A 15413-nucleotide genomic window follows, 5' to 3' on the forward strand; every position below is an offset into this window, starting at 1 on the left:
AATGAGCATTGTCCCTACATTTGTTGCATCCTTAGCAATTCAAGCAAACAAGCAAAAAATGTTACCACGCGCTCGATGATGTCCTTTTGTGGTTAATTTAGTTTTTTGTGGTTTTATTTGTTTTTGGTTTTGTTTTTGTTTTATTAAGTGAATCTCTATAATATGACCAAGATTGCCCCTCTTCTGATAGTTCTTCTGGGAGCAGTTCTCAAACTCCTGACCGTGATGAAAGAGGCACACATTTTTGGCGGGTCTGGACCCCAGAAATATTGCTATGGAGGAAAGGAAAGATGGTAAGAGGCAGGGGCAGAGTGGAGCAAAGGAAGGCAGCAGGGACAAGCCCTGTGTTCTCCGGCTCACACACTGCCCCCCGCATCAGCCTGGGACTCAGCCGTGCCTTGAGAACCCCCCAGTCCAAGGAAACACATAAGGAAAGGATCACAAGATAAAGTGATAATGATGGACATTTTTTAGCTTTTCTATTACTAAATGCCACCATTTTGTTGGCCCAGAAGCAATTGACAAAGCAGGAGGCTGTAGCAGACACGGGTACCCAGATGAGCCCATCCCCTGCCTCCAGGACCTGTGGCTCTGGTGGCCTGGCTCCTCTAAGCGGGAGGCAGGTTAGCTGAGCAAAGGTGCTCCGGGGTGTGTGGTGACCAGGCCTGGGCAAAGAGGGGCTGCTTGGCCTCCCAGAGCACATTACCCAAAACCACATGCCAGAGCTCTTGGCTGCATTTCCAGGAACAGCTGCCTCCTTGCTATTTCAAGAACCACTACCACCCTCCCCCCCCACCCCGCCCACCAAAGGCAGGTTATCTAAAAGGTCACTAACGAGAGCCTGTTGTCCTTTGTAATAGTTCAAGCCCCATCAACGCTGCATGCTCAGTCACCAGGAATGTGGAAGAAGCAGGGCCATGGCGGACAATAGGAATGGGAAGAAAGCCAGCCCTTCTGGCCAGACTTCTAATGCTCAAATACAAGGGCGGCCATGTCCCCAGGAACCACCCCCAGCCCCCGTTAGAGGCATGAAGGTTTCCTGTAAGTCCATTGGAAGACAGTTCATCTTGAACAAGCCCCTCCGAGGTAGGGCCACGGGAAGTCGCGAGCGTTTGGGCAACAGCAAAGACCTGATTTCATCTGGCTTGTTATCTTCCCCACAGCCACTTTGGTGCAAGCAAATGGGGTCAGCACTTCAGAAAACCTTGAGAGAGAGTCAAGCCAAACAAGCCCAAGCTGCCCCCCTCTCTGTGTGTCCCAGTCTGTTTGCCCCTGAAAGAAGCGAGACCCGCAGAAGAGAGAGGGAGGATGCTCAGCTCAAAATGCTTTTCCCCATCCCACCCCTGCCCGTGCTCCACCCATCTCCCTCTTGCCCATCCCCCTGAAGTGACATCTTCTGAAGAAGCTGCCTTTCATCTGTCACCTCCATTATGGCTCTGTAGCCTATAGTATGGTGCTGGGTTAAATTACAAAGAGAAGCAGAAGAATTCAAAGGAAGGATTCAATTCAAAAAGGGGACAACCTTCTCTTGACTGTGCCAAGCATTTGTATTTCCCCCCTGACCAAGACAGCCTTACCATTCTCATCAGCTTTTCTAAAAACTCCAGACTTCTTCCTGACCTCCCTCTTCTTAGAGCATTTTCATTAGAAAACTTGTAAATTCTTTCTCTGTCCCTTTGAGATGTATATAAATCCTTTCTAAAGCCTCTTGCCAATTTTACAACTCAGGAATGTCTTTCCCTAGGACCTAGGGACCATCTCTTTGAAATGTAATCATCAAAGAAGATAATTTCTCCATCTCCAGTCTCTGTGGGAGGGCAGGGGCTGACTTCAGGGGGATCTCTTGCTCCAAGTTGTAAAACTACCTCCTGTCATAAAATAGGAGAAGTTTATTAGCAAACACAAATGAACTAGGACTCCTCCCAACCCCATCTCCCACCAACACCCTCCAGTGTTTTGCCACTAGCTCACCCCAGTCTTGAAAAACCCTCCGCTCCTCTAGGGCAGGGCAACTGAGTTCAGACTAAGTTGTTCCGACCTCTCTCCTTTTTGCATAGTCTTGCATTAAGTTTTCCTTGCCCATTTAACTTTGCTTGGTGCAGTCTTTACCCCGACACCTCCCTCTTCACCCTCCAAAAGCCATCTCATCCCTCTGTGGCAGTGGCTCTCAATCTTTGGTGTGTTTCTGAATCACCTGGAGGGCTTGTTAGAACACGGTGTCTGAACCAGTAGGCCCGGGTGTGGTTTGATAGGTTTCCAACAAGTCTCCAGACAAGACGTGGCTGGTCCAGAGAGCATACTTCACCTGTTTTTTTTGCACAGACTGTCTGTCCTAAGCTTCTGAGGCCCCCGGAGTTGATGGAGGCTCTGGTACCCTTCCCACAATGAGGTCATTTCTCATGATGGACACGTGTTCTTCCCCCACAATCTTCTCCCTCTCTCCCTTTTTCATACTTGTCCTCCTTTATTCTCTGGTCCCATCTTCCCCCTTCTTCCACCCCTAGGTCACAGCAGTTCTCTTCCACTCCACCTCCCCGCCACGCCCCAAACAGCAGCCTGCTACTCCTTCGGGTAACCCTAAATCTTTCCATCTTCAAGGCTGTAGTTGTTTTAACCACCAAATCCTCGGAGCCCCCTTGGCCCTCTGCTGGGGATGGGGGAGGGGGCTTCCCTCAAATTCCCTTGTTACCTAGCAACTGGTCTCCTCCTTGACGAGTCACTGCCCCTGCGGAGATGCCGGCTAATATGCACACAACAAAGGGAAAGTGACACCACCACTCCAGTTCCCCCCTTGGAAGGCCTCCCTGTTCATTAGCACTGTGATAAGTGGCTTGCTATGGGCAGCCCCGCCTCCCGCCCCCGACACCCCCCTCCCCCATTAAGCCAGCCACACTGCTCCTCCTGGGGAACTTGGAGAGATGGCAGCTTGTCAAGCTCCCACGACACTGGGTATGTACCAGAAATTTCAGATTAATCCCTAATTACATCCAGCCCATCACCTTTGTAATAGAAGCCATGATAGTCTTTCCCTTGTCATTTTCTAGTCAGCGGGGCCATGTGGAGAGCTGTATCCATATTCATGCCTGTGTTTTCTATTTTGTTATTCCATCTTCTCATTACACTTCAAAATGAAGGGCTCTTCTTTTCTCCTGCAAAACCTTTAGGAAAGAAGCTGTCTGTTCAACACCTTTCAAGGTCTACCCCCACCCCCCACCATCCCTTGCTCCTTCTCTACACACATTCATGAATTAACCGCCCTGGGCCCAGAGTTGGTCACTTACTTTACTTTATCACAGCAGATGCAGATGCCCTCGCGCAGCACCATATGGTGGAAAGTTGGTTGATCCTGGGCCAACTGAGGAAGGGAGGTTGCTCAACCTCACTCTTTATAATCCCGAAAGGGCCAAGAGACTAAGAGAGAAGGAAGGGAGAGAGAGACAAAGAGGAAAAAATGAATTCTGCTCTCAAAAAAGGCATTCGTGGCAGTAATACTCAGAACAGAGTGCTAAATTGCCCAGATGCCCAGGAGGTGAATGTGTCATCAGGAGACACAACAGAAGATCATTAGATTGACTTTAGGAATGATTGGTCATTTATATAGACCACAGCAATCATAGAGATAAATCTATATTATCTATTAAGTATACATAATGCATGCAACATCTAAATACATGTGACATTTATTTATAGATACAGTACATTGGGGGGAAAGAACGCAAGAGAGTTTGAATACACTGGTTCAAAATGCATGCAAAATATATGTGACTGTTCAGAAAAATTAGAATATGTGAGAAGATATGAATAGTACAGAGCTGCACTATCAATATGGTAGTGCTAGCCATGTGTAGCTATCAATCGTACTAAAAATATGGCTCGTCTGAATTGAGATGTGTCATGAGTGTAGAAGAGAAGTCAAGGACTTAGTCTGAAAAATATATATCCCACTCATTATTTCTATGGGATTACATGTTGAAATGTTTCTGTTTGTAATATATTGGGTTCAATAAAATATATGATTGAAATTAATTCCACTTGTCTTTTTTTACTTTTTTAATGTGGTCACCAGAGAATTTTAAATTACATATGCAGCTTGCATTGCATTACTGTTGGGCAGTGCTAGCTTATAGTTTAATGTTTATTAGGTCCCTTTTTTCTATAAAATTGCTAAACTTCTTGTTCTCTGTGTATGTATAAGGTGTGTGAGTTATGGAATACGGAGTGATTTAAAAGCAATGTTTTCCCAAAGACCAGTCTAGGGCTGGTGTTCTGGGTCTTATAACAGACCACAGAAAAACAATGGAAATTGTTGCTTCCCTAAGAAGATAGGGAAAGTGAGGTGTGGAGAAGTGGAAAGGGAACATGGAAAGGGAGGGATGAAGGCCACATACTTCGGAAATGATAGGAACACTGCAAAAACTAAATGTATGGCCTGGCAAGAAGAGTAGATATCCTCCTTCTAAAATGTCATTTGTCACTCTTCCTTCCCAAACCAACTCTTTCCCACTGGCCTGTCAGCTTGATCTCTCAGATTTGAGAAATGTCCTTCTACTAATTGTCCACAGAGAAAGAACATATTCATTAAGCTATGAGTCAATTCTGTATCACAGCGTGGAATTTATTATTTTGATCATTTATGTGTTTGACCCCATTGTTAGAATTCGTCCCTTCAGGACTGTTTGCTGACCCACAGATTTTGATGAAGGGGGCGGGGGCGTGTGGGTGGTAGTGTGCTGAGCAGAGCAGTGGGGGGGCCAGGGATGGAGACTGAGACATGGCCGTGCCACAGGGTAGAAGGACACGGCAGAGCAATGAGATGTATACTAAACTGCAGTAACTAATTTTTAGCTACCACTAGTCATGGGTGTGTGATCAGGATGTTCTACTAGCCAGGAGAAATTTCAGCACACGTTCTCAGAAGCAGTTTGGGAGAGGATGAGGTAAAGAACCTAGGCGGAGTCTTCATTTCAGAGACTCGTCTGACCTAAGAGAATAGTCCTTGCGTTCGGGTCTGATCCTGCTGGTGGCTGCCTTGTAGGCTGCTCTTATTACAATGGACAAATTCCCCAAAATTAAACCATGGTCACAGAACCCATTAAATGTGAAAGAACTTTTTTAAGAGAAAAAAATTGAGATACAATACATTCTTTCTTAAGAAAAGGATGTTGTTATCCCATTTGTACAATAAACATTAACTGAACTCCTACCAGGTACCGTTCATCCATTTGATAAATCGTGAGCCCCTACCATGCAGAATATTGTATAGTTGAGACCCTAGACTCTGAAGGCTGCCTTTCAAATCCTGGCTCTATTCCTTCCTATCTGGGTGACCTTGCACAAGTGATCTCATCTCTCTGAGCCTTTTTCTTCATCTGTAAAGGGGAGTAATAATATAGTGTCATTGTGACAATTAAATAAGAGAATTCACACCAAATACTTCATACATGAAAAATACTAGCCAGAGTAGTCGGTATACATGTATTTGCTACTATATGCTAGCCAATGTGTGATAGGGACACGAAGAGAGCACAACACAATCTTTCCTCAAGGTGACTCAATCTAGTGGACTTTCACATGTTATTACTTGATTTAACCTTCACCACCAGCTGGTGAGTTAACATTGTTAATCTGAGGCTGAAGTAGATTCAATTTCCTGCCTGGGATCACACAAATAATAAATAAGGGGTGTGATTTGGGATGCCTGGGTGGCTCAGTTGGTTAAGTGTCTGCATTCGGCTCAAGTCATGATCCCAGGGTCCTGGGATAAAGTCCCTCGTCAGGCTCCTTGCTCAGCTAGGAGCCTGCTTCTCCCTCTGCCTGCTGCTCTCCTTGCTTGTGTGTGCTCTTTCTCCCTCTCTCTCACAAATAAATAAATAAAAGCCTTTAAAAAAAAAAAAAGGGGGTGTGATTTGGAGCTAGTTATTCTGGCCCTAGGTGCATTGCTCTTTGCTCAATATTATGCTGCCTTTCCAGTCTCCCAGAAGGCAAGCCTTAGTTCAGTCTATGAAACAGAAGGCTCTACTCCCAACAGAATTATAGAGATCTTTTCTTTGCTACAGTATTAGTTAGGGTGTTTGGGAAAGCAAGTAACAGCGAGTCCTAACGGAATTAAAAAAAAAAAAATTATTCCACATTTTTGAAAGTTTCAGTGTAGGTTTCTTCAGGGTTTGACGGTTTAATGGTACTAGGGAGGACCCAGAGTCACTGCATGTCCCTGCTCTCAACATGTCGGCTTTGTGACAGGGTCACAAAATGGCTACCATGCTCCCTGGCATCCTATTCAGATGCAACAGCCTCCAAAAGAAGAGAAAACACCTCAAGGAAATGTCCCAAGCTCTGCATATGACTTATTAGGTCAGAAGACAATCCTTTTTTATTTTATTTATTTTTTTTATTAAAAGAAATTTTTTTTTTTAATTTGACAGAGAGAGATCACAAGTAGGCAGAGAGGCAGGCAGAGAGAGAAGAGGAAGCAGGGTCCCTGCTGAGCAGACAGCCTGACTCGGGACTCGATCCTAGGATCGTGAGATCCTGACCCAAGCTGAAGGCAGGGGCTTAACCCACTGAGCCACCCAGGTGCCCCAGAAGACCATCCTTAAAGCAGTCACTGACAAGGAAAATGAGATTATCATGATGGGCTCGGTGAAATCATCATTCACCCCTCCCCAGATGGAAAAATAAAGTGACCATCACATAGCATGTGAAGCCCCTTCACGTGAAGTGGGGTGGGCACAACCACAAAGTCAGAGCTCCTGCTGTTATTACAAAGGCGGTCAACAGTGTTTGCTACAAGGGACATCGAGTAATATTTATCATCACCAAGTAGCATTTATCGAGTACCATTACTTTAACAACTAAGAGAGTTCTCATCTCAATTTAGAGAAGTCCAAAATCAAGGAAGACTGTAGATAAGGTAAATGTGGGTGTCTGTCATGCCATAGTGATGACTGATGACATTTTTACGGTTTTTCCAAAATTCTTTTTATTTTGAGCTTGGTTGAGTCATCGAAACATCCAAGTTGTCACAATCAGTTCAAACTTTTAAAAACATTATTTGTGAGTGTTTCTTTTTGGGACAAGCTTCTTCTTTTTCTTTTCTTTCTTTCTTTCTTTTTTTTTTTTTAACAAAAAATGGGGCCAAACTAGTAAAAAAACGCAAAGAGATGTGTAGTAACCAAAGAGAAATGTTATCCTTCCTAGGAGACAGGATTTTATGGGATTCCTGGATCCTTTTTGTATCTGATTGTTGAGGTCCTGACAGCTTTTCAATTGAGGAATACAGTCATGTCTGTTAAACTAATTGTAGCTGTTCACTCCACTATATAATTTTACAACATTTCAGCTTCAAATAGAATGGCTTCAATAAACATAAAGCAGACTGACACATCCCAGATTTCTGCAGTTTATTTTACACCAAGAAATTACATTTAGAGATTTCCAGACACATGCTATAAATGAAAATTCAACAGGAAGTTTCTTTCACTTCCTCTAGATCTGACCTACATTTCAAAAATATGTGAGTGGGCTATAACCAGGAATCTCTCCTCTTGCTGCCATTATTCACAGTGTATTTTCCAGAGATCTTTTTTTCTCCTCACTGACTTTAATGGCCATTGAGGGAACAGTAGACACTGGGAGTCTTTAGAGAGCCCTAAGTGAAACGGCAAATGTTGTCAATAGGGATGGCCAACCGGTATAGCTCTGGGCTACGCGCATCTATCAGATTAACCAGAAAAGTCAAATCTCCGTGCTCTTAGCATGGACCAGATGAAAATCATAGCTTTTACATCTATGTCACCTTAGATATTTTTAGTCTGAGCAGCCATTTGGTGGCTATATCCTCCCAAGATCATACGCCACCCACTTATCCACTCTAAAAGAGTGGGGTGGTGATGCTTTAGATCCAGTATGTGTAACATGGCTTTTTAGAGAACGGTGCTGTATAAATTTAAGACCTAGTTAAAAATGAGCTGAGGCCCATAACACACCAAGTGACACAGATTTGATTGTACTCTGAGCTGCAGTATAAACACGGAACGTTTCCACACCTCCTGTACCTGCCATCTTAAGAGTTCTGGAACTCAGAACACATGTCTGGTGTTGCCCTTAGATACATGTATGTGACTTTGTGCCTGCCAAAATATGTGCTTCCTAGAGGCTTTTTGCCATTTCATTTCGGAGTGACTTCCACAAGACAGTTGGATAAGATCCTTCTACCAGCCAGGGCCACTTCTCTGTCTGTATCCCAGGCAAAAAATGCCAGGAGACATGGAGGGAAGGGGGAAGCACAGTTAAGTAATAAATCTTTTAATTCAGTTTAAAGAGCTGATGTTGCGCAACAATATTCAGAGTGGGAAAGGCATTTCCATCTTTAGCAAAAATTTAAGACTCAAAAGTATCTGGGGTCAAACAGGTCATATAAATTACCAAGTGGCTGAACTAAGACAATAAGAAGTGATAAGGACTGGGGTAAATAGGAGAGTATAAATTCTGCTTATGGGCATTCATATTTTAAAAGTGAAAAACATTTTTTTAAAAAAAACTTGCCTATCCAGATAAAATAGAGCCTCTAATGATTCCACATGATCTTAGGTAGAAGCAGCTAGGAAGATGGTGGTTGTTGGTTTTTTTGTTGCTGTTTTTGTTTTTTTTGTTGTTTTTTTCAAAACTATTTATTTATTTGACAGAGAGACAGCGAGAAAGGGAACACAAGCACGGGGAGTAGGAGAGAGAGAAGCCGACTCCTGATCTTGCAGGGAGCTCGACGTGGAGTTCAGTCCCAGAACCCTGGGATCAGGACCCAAGCTGAAGGCAGATACTTAACGACTGAGCCACACAGGTGCCCCTTGGTTTTTTGTTGTTTTTTTTTTAAAGACATTGGGTGCTTCTGCTTAAAAGACAGCTAGCCAGACTCCATTTTAGATAAAGTACAAAGTACTGCATATATTGAAACTCATATTTAGTCCTGGGTTAAATAAGACAGTGTCTGTGTTTCTTCTCCCATGGCGCTTATCACAGAACAACTACGACAATGAAAATAGTAATCACTAATACTCATATGGTCCCTACTAGGTGCCAGACAACCTTCTAAGCAGTTTACATACATTCTTGAGACAACTTTATGATGTGGATACTACTATCCCCATATCATGTGTAAGGAAATAAAGGTCCAAAATCACCCTGTTAGGAACAGGTAGAGGTGGGGTTTGAGCCAGTTTACAAGTTTACGGAATGCTTCTCAACTAAACAGTGTGATTTGAACTTCAGAAGCATTTCAATGGCTTCCTCATCATTTAGAGATCATATTTTCCCCAACTCAAACAACTCATTGATTTAAAGTTTGAACTTCGAACTTTTTTAAAGCACTTTTCATAGTAAGAAATGTATTTTACCTCTTAACCCATTAGACATATACACATTATAATTCTCACCCTCACAGCCTACAATGAACTCATATCTGTTTTATCCTTTTCTGTCTGTGCCATTTTAAAAAAATGTGGTCACAAACAGTTTGATTTCTGTAACTTGGGTTTTTTTTTTTAAAGATTTTAGGGGCGCCTGGGTGGCTCAGTGGGTTAAGCCGCTGCCTTCGGCTCAGGTCATGATCTCAGGGTCCTGGGATCGAGTCCCGCATCGGGCTCTCTGCTCAGCAGGGAGCCTGCTTCTCTCTCTCTCTCTCTCTCTCTCTCTGCCTGCCTCTCTGTCTACTTGTGATCTCTCTCTGTCAAATCAATAAATAAAATCTTAAAAAAAAAAAAGATTTTATTTATTCATTTGACAGAAAGAGAGGTTGAGCACAAACAGGGGGAGCAGCAGGCAGAGGGAGAAGCAGACTCCCTACAGAGCAAGGAGCTTGATGTGGGGCTCGATCCCAGGTCCCTGGGATCATGATTTGAGCCAAAGGCAGAGCTTAAAGGACTAAGCCACCTAGGCATCCTGATTTCTGTAATTTGGAAATCACTATAAAAGGATATTTTATCAGCCCAAATATGTGCATGGTCTGACACTGATGTCAAAAACAAAAACAAAAACAAAGAAACAAAAAACTTCATGAAAATTATTGCCACTGCCTTGATTTCTACCTCCCAAATGTAGGCATTAGCATAGTTGCCAGAGTGAACTAGCAGGAAGGCAGTTGAGATGTTGGCAGAGTAAGACCCTGCAGTCAGCTCCTCCATGGACAGAACAAATCTACAGCTACATCTGTAAACGTTCCCTCTGAAAAAGACCTGAAAACTACCTGAACAAGCTCTTCCATAACAAAGGATAACAAAGAGCAACACCAGACTGGTAGAAGAGGCCGAGCCATGGTCTCCCCAAAATTCCTACCTCACTGCGGCGGCCTGCCGTCAAGAGAGATCTCACAAATAGGGACCTTCTCCTTGAGGAGCAGGGCTTTGTGCCCCACATCAGGTACCCCAACACGTGGCAGCCGCACCAAAGAGAAAAGCTCTCAAAACCTCTGGTTTTAAAAACCTACCAGGCCTACATCCAGGAAACCATAGGGCCGCAGGGAATGGAGATGGCTTTTAAAGGGCCGGGGGCGGCGGGAGGCGGGGGGTTGTGGGGGGCAGAATCATGTGCCCTGGGATCCAGCATGGGAGCTGCAGTTTGAAAAGCACCTAGACCATAAGTAAAGGAGATCCATTTGCTCATCTGAAAGCATATGCCAGAAGGGCGGGAGCCTTTGGGATTCTATGGGACAGAGAAGCTGGTGGGCACCATTTTTAGAATTCTCCTTCTACCCTGGCTCTGACAGATAGCATTTTGCTCTCTCCCTCCAACCCACTAGAACGGGGAGTGTGGGGGGGAAATGTAGGGGCAAGCCTCCCCCACCTGCTGCTCCTGGGACCCCACCTCAGCTGGCCAGACCAGCTTGGCCTCTGTGCACCACTCCACCACAGCCTGGTCAAAGCCCAAGGGGCAAGCGCCCTGTTCGCACACCCCACTCCACGATGACCCCACCAAAGCTGGCTTTGAGCGCCTGTCTCTGGTGGCCACGTGGGACTGCACGTGCGATCTACAAATCTGAAACAACTGGGCTAAAGTCTCCAATCTGAATCATAGGGAGCAGCTGCATGGATTAAAAAAACAAGGCTCGGGGCGCCTGGGTGGCTCAGTCGTTGGGTGGCTACCTTCGGCTCAGGTCATGATCTCAGGGTCCTGGGATCGAGCCCCACATCGGGCTCTCTGCTCAGCAGGGAGCCTGCTTCCCCCTCTCTCTCTGCCTGCCTCTCCACCTACTTGTGATCTCTCTCTGTGTCAAATAAATAAATAAAATATTAAAAAAAAACAAAAACAAAAAACAAGGCCCATCCATGCGCTGCCTGCAAGAGACTCACTTCAGAGGTAAGGATCCACACAGACCAGCAAGAAGATACAACACTTGTAAATATTTATGCAGCCAACACAGAGCACCTAAGTATTTAAAGCAAATACTAATAGACCTAAAAGGAGAGGTTGACAGCAGTACAGTAATACTGTTTTAGTTTACCTTATTGACTTTAATTTACTGACTTTAATACTTCACTTACATCAATGGATACAAAAATCCAGACAAAAATTTATAAGGAAATGTCGACTTCAGAGACACATTAGACCAGATGGACCTTACAGACATATACAGAGCATTTCATCCAAAAGCAGCAGAACATACGTTATCAAGGACACATGGAGCAATCTCCATGATAGCTCTTATGTTAGGACACAGAACAAGACTCAATAAATTTAAGAAGATTGAAATAATATCAAGTATTTTTTCTGACCACTGTGGAATGAAACTAGAAATCAGTTACAAAAAGAAAACTGGAAAAAATCACAAATAGGCGGAGAGTAAAAACTAGGCTACAGAACAACCAATGGGTCAACGCAGAAATCACAAACAACCTTGAGACAAACGAAAATGGAAATACAACATCCCAAAATCTAGGGCATGCAGTAAGAAGCAAGTTCACAGTGATACAGGCTTACCTAAAGAAACAAGAAAAATTTCAAATAAACAATCTAACACTACAGCTAAAGGAACAGAAAAAGAGCAAATGAAGCCCACAATTAATAGAAGGAAGGAATGAAGATCAGAGTGGAAATAAACGGAGACTAAAAAGACAATAGAAAGGAAAGTAAGAGCTGGTTCTTTGAAAAGATTAACAAAATCAACAAACCTTTAGCTAGACTCACTAAGTAAAAAAAGGGAGGGCTCAAGTCAAGCGCTTTCAAGTCAAGTCTTGACAGAGTTTCCACCAGGACCTGGCAGGCAGGTACTATGCACTGGAGAGCATGACAGCAGCTCATCAAGGACCATTTCCTCTTCCCCAAGCCCTGCCGCCTTTACCCCTGGCCTCGGCATCCACCACTCTGACAAGAAGACCTTCCTGCTGTGGATCCACCAGGAAGACCACCTGTGGGTCACCTGCACGCAGAAGGGAGGCAACAACATGAAGGTGTTCACTCCCTTCTACAATGACCTCACCCAGACTGAAACATTTCTCAAGTCTAAGAATTAGGAATTCATGTGGAACCCTCACCTGGGCTACTTCCTCACCTGCCCACCCCATCTGGGCAGAGGGCTGCAGGCAGGTGTGCACATCAAACTGCCCCACCTGGGCAAGCATGCGAAATTCCCGGAGGTGCTCCAGTGGTTGCGGCTTTGGAAACGAGGCACAGTCTGTGTGGACACAGGGCTGTGGGCGGGGTCTGCGGGGTCTGCAATGTCACCGACGCAGACCACCCCGGCTTCTCCGAGGTAGAGCGGGTAAAGATGGCGGTGCACAGGTGACGCTGCTTATGGAGGTGGAGCGGCAGCTGGAGCAGGGCCAGGCTATTGATGACCTCGTGCCTGCCCACAAGCGAAGCACCTGCCTGCCCTGCCGCCTCCACCAGCCCTACCGCTTCCTAACTTGCTCCCCGACAGTGTCTGCCAGCACCCCTGATATTCGCCACCTGGCAGCTGAACTCTTCGCCTCACCGGAGGGACTTCTGTCGCCCTTGGTAGAGTTTATTTTTGTGGCTAAGATGTTGCTGCTGCTGAACTGAACTAGGGTTTTGGCCTGCCAGAAAACAAAACAAAACAAACACCAAGAAAACCCACAGAAAAATAAATAAATAAAAATAACCCCCCCAACACACACACACAGAATTTAGATTCAAAAATCCTCAACAAAACTTAGCAAACCAAATTCAACAATGCATAAGGGATCATACACCTTGATCAAGTGGGATTTATTCCAGGGATGCAAGGATGGTTCAACATCTGTGAATCAATCAATATAACAACCACACTATAAATGAATAAATAAATAAATAAAGGATAAAAATAATTTGACCACATCAATAAATGTAGAAGAAGCATTAGACAAAATTCGAGATCCATTCATGATAAAAACTCTCAACAAAGTGGATATAGACCAGCAGAGCCGTTCATTCAGCCCAGACCTAATTTAACACTAGACTACTGCCATTTTTTGCTTCTTTGTTTTCAAATTTTATATAAGTGTAACATATGTACATGAAAATGCACAAATCATAGTAGTCAGCCTCAGACACAGCCAGGGCCTGAGACGAGCAACATCAGCACCCACGAGCTCCTCACGTTCATTTCGGCCTCTGCCTCCTTAGGTATAACCATAACCTTGACTGGCTTCTAACCATGACAGTCTGTTTTGCCTCGTTCTGAACTTGCATAAAAATAGAATCACACAGTGCACACTCTCTTATGTCATTTTTGTTTCTCAGCTTCATGTTTGGGAGAGCCAACCATGTTGTGTGTAATTATAGTTTATTGACTTTGCATTCATTGTTGTCAAGCATTCTGTTGCCTCAACAGGCAGGATTTACGTATCACTTCTACTGTTCAGGGCCTTTGAGTGATCTGGTTTGTGACCACATGTGCGGTGTTGCTGTGAACATTCTAGCCCATCCCAGATCATATTTTAAATTTTTGATGCAGGACTGCCCATCAGGCAGTCTTGATCAGGAAGATGGTTCACTCCCAAGATTCATGTTTTTGGAGTTGTGATACCCTATTTTTACTTCTTTAGGCACATACTTCCTCCCAAAATGATGTATGGCATAGATTTTTGTTTTTAATTAAATTAATCTGGGACGCCTGGGTGACTCAGTCATTTAAGCAGCTGACTCTTGATTTTGGCTCAGGTCATGATCTCAGGGACCTGGGAATAGAGCCACATGTTGGGAGACACATTCGGGAGGGAGTCTACTTGATTCTCTCTCCCTCTCCCTCTGCCCCTCTCCCCACCTGCACACGCACACACGTGAGTGTTCTCTCTCAAATAAATAAATCTTTAAAAAATAAATAAAATTAATAAAATTAACCTGGATTAAGGACAAAAAAAAAAAAGAAGCCTCAATCTATGTGAAATATACCTTAACATTGTAAAAGCAGTAAGTGGCAAGCCCATAGCTAGCATCATACTTAAGAGCTTAAAGATGAAAGCTTTCCCCTTAAGATCAAGACAAGACAAGGAAGCCTACTTTCACCACTGTTATTCAACATAGTATTGGACGTTCTAGCCAGACAAATTAGGTAAGAAAAGAAATAAAATCATCCAAATTGGAAAGAAGTAACACTGTCACTATTCACAGATGACAGGATATTATTTATAGACAGGAAACCCTAAAGACTCCACCAAAAACAAAACAAAACAAAACAAAAACAAAAACAACTGCTAGAATAAACAAATTCACAGTAAAATTGCAGTATACTAAATCAATATACAAAATCTGTTGTGTTTTTATATGCTAACAACAAACTGTCAGAAAAATTAAGAAAATCATCCCCTTTACAATTGCATTAAAAAGAATTAAATACCTCGGAATAATTTTAACCAAGGAAGTGAAAGACCTGTACCCTAAAATGTGTAAAACACTGATGAAAAGAATTGAAGAAACCACAAATAAATGGAAAGATATTCCATGCTCATGGATTAAAATAATTATTACTGTTAAAAATGTCCACACTACCCAAAGCAATCTACAGATTCAATACAATGCAAGCTTTATTAAAATTTCAATGACATTTTTCACAGAAATAGAACAAGCAATCCTAAAATTTGTATGGAACCATAAAAAATCCTAACTAGCCTCAGCAACCCCAAGAAAAAAGAGCAAAGCTGGAGGCCTCATGCTCCCTCATCTCAAATTTTTTATTATAAACCTGTAGTAATTAAAACAGTATGGTACTGTCATAAAATAGACACATAGATCAATGAAGAGAATATAGAACCCAGAAATAAATTCATGCATATATGGTCAATTAAGTCACAACAAAGAAGGCAAGAATATATAATGGGGAAAGGAAAAGCTCTTTAACAAATGGTGCTAGGGAAATTGGACAACCACATGTAAAAGAATGAAACTGGACCACTTTCTTACACTATATACAAAAATAAACTCGAAAT

The 15413-nt window shown here is 43.4% G+C and overlaps 1 pseudogene; it reads left to right on the forward strand.

Annotated features, from left to right (window-relative positions):
- Positions 1-13029, forward strand: part of LOC116865510 — a 30193-nt pseudogene extending 17164 nt beyond the window's left edge.
- Positions 13030-15413: the final 2384 nt, after the last annotated feature.

Source organism: Lontra canadensis, unplaced genomic scaffold (assembly GCF_010015895.1).
Source record: "Lontra canadensis isolate GAN:19392208 unplaced genomic scaffold, GSC_riverotter_1.0 scaffold1, whole genome shotgun sequence".
NCBI lineage: Eukaryota > Metazoa > Chordata > Mammalia > Carnivora > Mustelidae > Lontra > Lontra canadensis.